The following is a 9,553-nucleotide window of genomic DNA, read 5'->3' on the forward strand; positions in this document are numbered from 1 at the left end:
CTGAAAGCGTCATACGAAACGCGACTTTGGTGCGAAGATCGCCGACCTCATGGCCGATCCCACACTAGGATCGGGTCGGGTTTCATGAAACCTGACTTTGCCGAAAGTCGGCGATTTTTGAATTTGTCCGATCCGTTTCGCTCAACCCTAGCCAGAACGATTGGATGGTAAAAGTGATGGCGATGTCACAGATAGTTGGAAATGAGAAACGTGCAAGATGGAAAGCATACCAGAGGATTCGGTGTGCAGGCTTCTAAGGCTGGTTTTACATTTGCGTTTTTTGCCGCTGCGTTTAAACGCATATAAACGCATGCATTTTTTTTCCTATTTTTAACATTAAAAACATTTCTATACTTGCTTTTTTGGCGGAAATTGTTATGTTTGCTAATGACAGGTGTTATGAAGGCAATCCAGAAACACAGTGTGCTTAGCGATCAGAGCGCACACAGTGATCTGACAAATACCCAAAAATACAAGAACGAGCTCTGAGACGTGGAAACTCTGTAGACTGCACACCTGATCCTATCCTAAACACAACTAAAAGCGGCTGTGGATTGCGCCTAACAACTACCTAGGCAACTCGGCACAGCCTAAGAAACTAGCTAGCCTGAAGATAGAAAAATAGGCCTGACTTGCCCCAGAGAAATTCCCCAAAGGAAAAGGCAGCCCCCCACATATAATGACTGTGAGTAAGATGAAAAGACAAAACGTAGGGATGAAATAGATTCAGCAAAGTGGGGCCCGATATTCTAGGACAGAGCGAGGACAGTAAAGCGAACTTTGCAGTCTACAAAAAACCCTAAAACAAAACCACGCAAAGGGGGCAAAAAAAAACCCACTGTGCCGAACTAACGGCACGGCGGTACACCCTTTGCGTCTCAGAGCTTCCAGCAAAAACAAAGACAAGCTGGACAGAAAAAAAAGCAACAAAAAAGCAAAAAGCACTTAGCTATACAGAGCAGCAGGTCACAGGAACAATCAGGAGAAGCTCAGATCCAACACTGAAACATTGACAAGGAGCAAGGATAGCAGCATCAGGCGGAGTTAAGTAATGAAGCAGTTAACGAGCTCACCAGAACACCTGAGGGAGGAAGCTCAGAAGCTGCAGTACCACTTGTGACCACAGGAGTGAATTCAGCCACAGAATTCACAACAGGAAATGCATCATGTAGTAATTTCTAGAGGCGTTTTTTTGCCACAAAAAAACGCATGCGTTATTTTGCGGCAAAAAAACGTATTGCTGTCTATGTAAACGCATGCGTTTTTAAGCACATGCATTTGGTTGCATTTTTAAACGCATGCATTTCAATAGAAAAAAACAAGTCTACACACTGATAAGCCACCCCCACCATCAAGGTGATAAAGGGATCCAAACCCTAACCCTAACCCTAACCCTAGGGATCCAAACCCTAACCCTAACCCTAACCCTAGGGATCCAAACCCTAACCCTACGGATCCAAACCCTAACCCTAGCTCTAACCCTACCCCTAACCCCTAACCCTAACCCTAGGGATCCTAACCCTAGTGATCCAAACCCTAACCCTAACCCTAATCCTACCCCTAACCCTAACCCCTAACACTAACCCTAACCCTAGGGATCCTGACCCTAACCCTAACCCTAGGGATCCAAACCCTAACCCTAACCCTAACCCTAGCCATTTCTATTTATAGTGGGTTTTCTAGTTGATTTTTATGATTGGCAGCTTTCACACACTAAAGACGCTTTTTATTCCAAAAAATATTTTTTGCGTTACCACATTTTGAGAGCTACAATTTTTCCATATTTTGGTCCACAGAGTCATGTCACACGCCCTCTGTAGTCTCATTGGCGGTGTCTGGATCTTGATTTTTCTCTTGTGAAATTTCTCATCATGCGTATCAAAAACACAAACGCAGGAAAAAACGCATGTAAACGCGTAAAAACGCGGCATTTTTTTTACCGCATACGAAAACGCATGCGTCTAAAAAACGCAGCGTTTGTACGCGTTTACATGCATTTTTTTCACCACCTGCGGATGCGTTTTAAACGCTGCGTTTTTAAACGCAAATGTGAAACTAGCCTAACTCCTGCAGTGCTAGAGAGGCCTTTTGTAACACAAAACACAGTGTGCAATATTAACATTCCAAGTGTTTCTTCTATCTAACGCAAACTTGTTTGTAACAGTTGGTGTTATAGGTACCGATTAGTGATGAGTCAGTGTGCTCGTTTCTCAGGTTTTCCGAACATGCTTGGATGTATTTGGGAGGCGTGCTCGTAGATTATGTTTGTGTCCCCGCAGCTGCATTATTTGCAGCTGTTAGACAACCTGAACACATGCAGGGATTGGCCATTTGTTAGGCAATCCCCACATGTATTCTGGCTGTCTAGCAGCCACAAATCATGCAGCTGCTGGAAATCAAGCATGATATACAAGCACGCCCAAGATACTCGGAGAACACTCGAGCATGCTCGGAAAACTCGAGTAACGAGCACACTTGCTCATCATTAGTAACAATCCAATTTGTTGTCTGTTCTTTCTATGCTATTTCTATGAGACATTTAGAATGTGTATAGAGAATGAAAGAAAAGTTGTGAATATGTTATAAACAGTGATTTCTACCAAACAAAAGGTTTATGACTACATCATGAGCTATAAAATGAAAATTGAATATATGATTGATATAAAAAACTCTACCACTTGTCTGTGTGACATAAGGAGTTCCAGATGTTAGAAGATCCTTAAGCTAAAAGGAGATTGGTCAGCTCTAGAAATGTCTGGCATTAAATTAGCCAGAGTTTAGACAAGCTGACCATGGTCCTTTACTGCCAATTGATATATGAACTGATCAGTGGTCATTAAAAGAACCACTTCAGTGTTTTTTTTATTTTGCTCCTGGAGTGGTGCTTAAAATCTAAGTCCCATGCCCCCTGTCTGATACTAGGATCTGAAGAGTTTGTGGATACCTCCTGTGTGTGCGAGAGGTCAGAGGAGTGATGGACTGTTTTTTTTTTAAATTAACTTAATGTGTGTAGATTCCAGCAGTCAGGTAAGGGCACTGAAACAATCCACAATGTCCAGACACAAGGGCTTGTGTCATTGGCCTCCGATGTCACATGTTCCGCTCCATATAAAAAGCAAACATGTGGCTTCAGCGCCATTTTCTGACTGCAATAGCATAGTGAAGCTGCTGCTTCAAGTAGTCAGATAGTTAGCTTGGCGGTTTATTCTCAGCTAGTTAGATAGATAGGATCCTCTGTCAAATCGACCTTCCATCATATAAATCTGTAGTGCTAATTGTGAGATCCAGCCACCAGTTCACATTTCAGCATAGCAATCCTTTGTGCTAATTGTGTGGTCCAGCCACCAGTCCACATTAAAGCAAACAAATCTTGTGTGCTAATTCTGTGGTCCCGCCACCAGTCCACATTTCAGAATCTAAATCCTTTGTGCTTAATGTGTGGTCTAGCCACCATTCTACATTTCAGCATATAAATCTTTTGTGCTATTTCTTTGGTCCAGCCACACTATCTCAGCCAGTAAATGCTGGTTGTTAATTTAGGGACAGGTGACTGACAGGTCTTTGCCTAGGTTTGTCCAACAGGTGGCTAAAAGAGGGGAAGGATAAATCCAACATAAGTGGGAAAAAGTGAGGTCACGGTGGAATGGAAAATACGTTTGGTGTTCAAGGTGTACGTGGTAATGTTACTTAAGCTCTACTGAACAAACACCAGCTTGTCCTATCCAAAGACAACTGACAACTTCACTTACTTCAAGTTCTACTCAACTCCATTTCTTTGGCACTGAATCAAGTGACCTCTCCTCCTCTTCCTCCACCTTAACATCACATACAGTAGAGTCCTCAGAGGTGGCACCCTAGTTACCTTTGTTTCTCCCAGCGTCACAACTGTTCAACCGCCCAACTGACTGTGATGAACCATAGATGGGCCATTCTGCAGAGCTGTTCACACATTCTATTCCATGGGCATTAAAGGTTTGCTCCAAAGATTCACTGACTCAAGTTGAGGAAAGCATCAGCACCAAGGATCCACATTTTTTTCAGTTTGATCTGTGGCTGGTCAATGTAGGGTCTGAGCAGAACCCAGACCCTGGTCCCCAGACTTAACCCCCGGGGTGGAGGTGATCCTGATGAGACTCAGATACCTGAGGTGCAACAGGAGTGTACTGTGCTGTCTGGGCAGGAAGAGGAGGAGGGTGACTCTCAGGGCAAAGAGTGAAAGAACATAGAAGATGACAATTAGGTTGTAGATCCCACTTGGTATGTACCCAGAGGCAAGTAGCTGAGCAGCTCAGCAGAGGAGGTAGAGGAGGAAGACGAGGTTACGTTGCTACTTCCCGCACATAATAATGCAACCATGGCAAGCACTGCATCCTCAGCCATAACTCTGGCTGTGGTCAGAAGCAGTCTGCTGTTTCCTCACTAGAGGCAAAAATTCCAATAATTTGACTGCTACATGCATTAACCAGCACATACACGATCAACATCTGGGAATCTCATTACGCTAAAATTTGGCCTAGCGGGTCTCACCAAACATCGTTTGCCCCATGAACCACATCTGCTGCTTTTTCCTCTGTCACCATGACAAATGTTATGACACATGCCTCCGTCCACAGAACCTCCACTTGTTTACCCGCTACAGTCGGGATGAGTTAGAGACCGTCAACTGTTCCAGAAGTGGAAATGCCTGCTGTTTTTGACCGATCTCAGACAGCGAGCACACCACATCATTCTCAATCCACCATAACATCTCTGCCTGCACCTCATTCACAGTCCAGCAGTTTGCTGTTTACACCCTACTCCACCCTCTCTCAGCACAGCAGCCAGCCCTTGGTCTCGAAATTGTGGTCTTATAAAGATTTTTTCCTCCAACACATGCCAAGGCTAAGAGGTTGAACTTCATCATCTCCAAAAATGCTGCCTTTCCACCTGGTAGATATGGATGGTTTCTGAATGCTGATGGCTGTCACAATACTTCAGTACCAGTTGCCCAGTCGCCATTACTTCTGTAAGAAAGCTGTGCCTGCACTACACCAGTAGACAGCATCACCCGTTCCTTGAAAAAAGCTATGTCTGACAGGGTGCATTTCACCACTGACACCTGGACAAGCATGCATGGCCAGGGGTGTTACATCTCACTGACTGGGCACTGAGTGACTGAGGTGGTTGTGGGGGCAGGGGGGGAAAGGGCTGCTCCATAAGTTTGAAATTCCCAAGGATTGCGGGACAAACCTCTGTATCTATCACGTTCTTTACTGTTTCTAACTCCTACACCTCCTCTAGGGCCTGTGCACTTAACCACTCCCTTAATGAGGCACATGTTTCAACAGTGCAGAGAGAATCCCCCACCTTCGTACTGACCAGCCAGGGCTCACTGCAAACAGGCAGTGTTTAAATATACCTTGGAGATCGCAGTCACACAGCTGAAGAGTTATGGATAGCTATGCTGGCTGAGTAAGAGCAATGGCTGTCTCCACTGAACCTGTAGTCAGTGAAGGCTCTGTGTGAAAACGGTGCAAACCGGGAGGCGGCCCTGCACCAGGGCAACATGATGCACGTGCCTTGCATAGCTCATGTCCTTAATAGTGTTGAGCGATACCGTCCGATACTTGAAAGTATCAGTATCGGATAGTATCGGCCGATACCCGAAAAGTATCGGATATCGCCGATACCGATACCAATACAAGTCAATGGGACACCAAGTATCGGAAGGTATCCTGATGGTTCCCAGGGTCTGAAGGAGAGGAAACTCTCCTTCAGGCCCTGGGATCCATATTAATGTGTAAAATAAAGAATTAAAATAAAAAATATTGATATATTCACCTCTCCGGCGGCCCCTGGACATCACCGCGGGTAACCGGCAGGCTTCTTTGTTTAAAATGAGCGCGTTTAGGACCTGAGAATGACGTCGCGGCTTCTGATTGGTCGCGTGCCGCTCATGTGACCGCCACGCGACCAATCAGAAGCCGCGATGTCATTCGCAGGTCCTAAATTCCTAGAATGAGGAGTTTAGTGCCTGAGAATGACGTCGCGTCTTGTGATTGGTCACGTGGCGGTCACATGTGCGGCACGCGACCAATCAGAAGCCGCGACGTCATTCTCAGGTCCTAAACGCGCTCATTTTAAACAAAGAAGCCTGCCGGTTACCAGCGGTGATGTCCAGGGGCCGCCGGAGAGGTGAATATATCAATATTTTTTATTTTAATTCTTTATTTTACACATCACTATGGATCCGATACCGATTCCCGATACCACAAAAGTATCGGAACTCGGTATCGGAATTCCGATACCGCAAGTATCGGCCGATACCCGATACTTGCGGTATCGGAATGCTCAACACTAGTCCTTAATCTAGTGATACAGCAATTTCTCAGCCACTATCCTGGCCTGGATGCGCTGCTGCAGAATGCACGGTTACTGTGTTTGCTGACTTCTTTTGTTTCCACCCTGCGGGTCATTGACTTAATCAGTAGATATATACGTTATGCTGACACAGTGGAATTCTACTCTACACATGTTGCAATGACTGTGGCAGCAGAGACAAGCATTGATGCAGTATGTCATGTTGCATAGAAGGGGCCAGCGCAATATGGAATTGGAGCAAAGCACGCTTGCGTAATGGGCAAAGACAAAGGACCTCTGCTCTCTTCTGTGCAGTTTTAAAATGGTTATTAAGATGGTTAGCACTCAAAATGCTGTTATAAGCATCACTATTCCTGTCATATACATGCTGGAGCACACTTTGAATAAACTGAGGGAGGGGGTGGTGGTCCCAGAGGAAGAGGCAGAAGAAGAGAAGGATGCAGAAGGGAGAAATATATCTCTACGTTCTGAACTGTTGTCACACAGGCAGGTGCCATTTGAGGGTGGATTACAGGGGGACTCATGGTTTCAGACAAACTGTTAGTGAAGGTGCAGGAGCTGAGGAGCAAATGGGGAAGGACAAGAAGGAAGAGGTGACGGGTGTTTATCAATCAGGAGATGAAGAGGATAATGATCCTATCAATGTTGTCCGTGGTTGGTGGGAGGGAATGGAGAATGCAAGCTTGAGTGTTACCCCACCACCAACACCCCATGGACTTCTACATTATGTAAGCACCCAGCATATGAAGGCCTCCTTGCTGCACTATCTGCAACATGATGCTATTATTGTTAAGATTAGGAATAGTGCTGACTACTGGGTTGTCACTCTGTTAGATCCATGATGCAAGAGTAAATTTTGTCAGATGCTTCTTCCCCTGGAAAGGAATGTGCGCATGCTAGTGTATCGAAACACACTTATAGACAATCTTAAGAGTGGTTTTCCCCAAGACAGCAGTGAGACACACAGTGTGCATAGCAGTTCTAGACTACCAACCCCAGAAACATTGAGTCATCAGTGCAAAAACATTAGCAGCAGCAGCTTAAGTGGCAGAAGTATTTTCTGTAAGTTGTTTCACACATTATTTAAATCATCCCGTGCACCAGCAGAATAAAGTACAAGTCTGACGTCTGACACATAGTGAATGACTGAAGAGGAGCAGGAGTATCTCAAACTCAATATCGATTCCATCTGGGGGGTTGGACCATTTTGCATTTTGGTCTTCAAAAATGGGAGGGTGGCCAGAGCTCGCCAGTCACACCTTGGAGGTTTTGTCATGCTTGGCAGCCAATGGTCTCACAGAACGTGTCTTAAGTGCTGCTGGTGGTGTCCTGATGGATAAATGCATCCATATGTCTTCTGACAGTGTAGACTACCTAACTTTTATCCAGTTGAAAAAGTCATGGATCTCCAATGACTTTTGCACCCCAGTTGCAGACTGGGCAGACTAGGCAATGGTGTAGTTTTCAGTGTGCTACAGTATATTGATCTCTCATTATTGCAGTCTGTGACACCTTTGGCTTGATTTCTGTGGCTGTGGTTGCTACTGCTGCTGATGTTACTGGCAAGGGCCTTTGAAGTGCAACAATCAGAAGGTGTGTTCGTCGTTGTTATGTAGAGGTCAGCCAGGGCCGTATTCATGGCTGAACTCATCATGTTTTGCATGCCCTGACCTCCCTCCACATATAAATCGTGTTTCATTTTCAGCTTACTTGTTTCTCCATACACTCCATACACCCTCATGGCTCTACCTTAGTTCTCCAGGGTCACCTTTGGCAATTTGTGTAATAACAGAGCACAGTCCAGTAGTAACTCATAACACAGAACTTTACTTTCATAGCTTTGCAGTACATCCAGGCTAAACACAGCATTGTCAGCAGATTTCACATTACACATCATTACAGCTTTCCCCTCGCTTTTCTCCCTGTCACACAGCTCGAGATCAGGTTGTACCGCATTGTACGTTTTCTTGGCGTCCTCCCTGTTTCGCCCCAGATCTGAGGGCATCTACTCAGGCTAGAACCTGCCACATGGTGAGTAACATGCCTGCCTGTACTGCCGTGTCCACCTTTATACCTGGGGAAATTGATGCCACTTTAGTGTTGTGTGCCAATCATTTTTTGAAATGTGGAGACACCAAGTTGGGTGTCCATCAGGTGTGTTGCCTGTAGTGGAGGGGGTCTCAGCGCACCAGGCCTACACTTGTCACTCATCCATCTCTTACTAATCAGTTTGTAAGCATGAAATGCTGGACCAGTCCCTGTCCCATCCATACAAGCTGCGCCATCATAAAATTTTTACTGTGGGTCAATTGATGCCACTTTTCCTGGTGTCTGTCCTAATTTTTGAAAATATTTGGACTCCGAGTTGGGTTTCCTTCATGTGTTCTGCCTGTAGCAGTAGGGCACCCAGACCGACATGCCTACACTTACTTTCAGTCAACTACCTGTGTTGCTATCCTTAACTGTTTCTAACAATAGCAGTCTACGAAGCTGATATTTTAGCCATCTGACTGTGTCTCAGCAGAAAACCAGTTTGAGCTGTTGCATGAGGTATCAGAGCTCCCAGCACAGCAGGCCTACATCGGTACCTCACCCATGTCTTAATTTTAATTTAACCCCTTAATGACAGCCAATACGCCTTTTAACTGACCTGACATATAAGAGAATAGCCTCCCCATACAGGTGACAATCCAGCTGCTGTCGGCTGTCCACTATAGCTGACAACTTTCTGCATCAGCCATGATCAGTGTTTGCACCGTTCAAATCTGTTTAACCCCTTAGATGCTGCTGTAAATAGTGACTACATCATTATAAATGGTTAACAGAGTGTGGGGTCTCCCTCTTTATCCCAATTGGTGCCCTTAGATCATGATTGTGTGGTCCTGATGTTTGCCATGGCAATTCATGACCAAATAGCGGCCTTAGAGTCTGACGGCTGTAGTAATCTGTTCAGAAGTTAGCGGCATTTAGGTGGTAAAAATACACATTTTCATTGCTGTCATACCACTTTGCATTAATTCGTGTAAAGCACCTGAAGGGTTAATAAACTACCTGACTGCAGTTTTTGATATGTCAGGGGGTGCTGTTTATTAAAATGGTATCACGTTTGGGGGTTTCCCAATATATGAGACCCCTAAAGTCACTTCAAACATGGATAAGTCCCTAAAAAAATAAATTTAGTAAATTTCCTTGA

This window comes from Ranitomeya imitator, chromosome 8, assembly GCF_032444005.1.
Source record: "Ranitomeya imitator isolate aRanImi1 chromosome 8, aRanImi1.pri, whole genome shotgun sequence".
Lineage (NCBI taxonomy): Eukaryota > Metazoa > Chordata > Amphibia > Anura > Dendrobatidae > Ranitomeya > Ranitomeya imitator.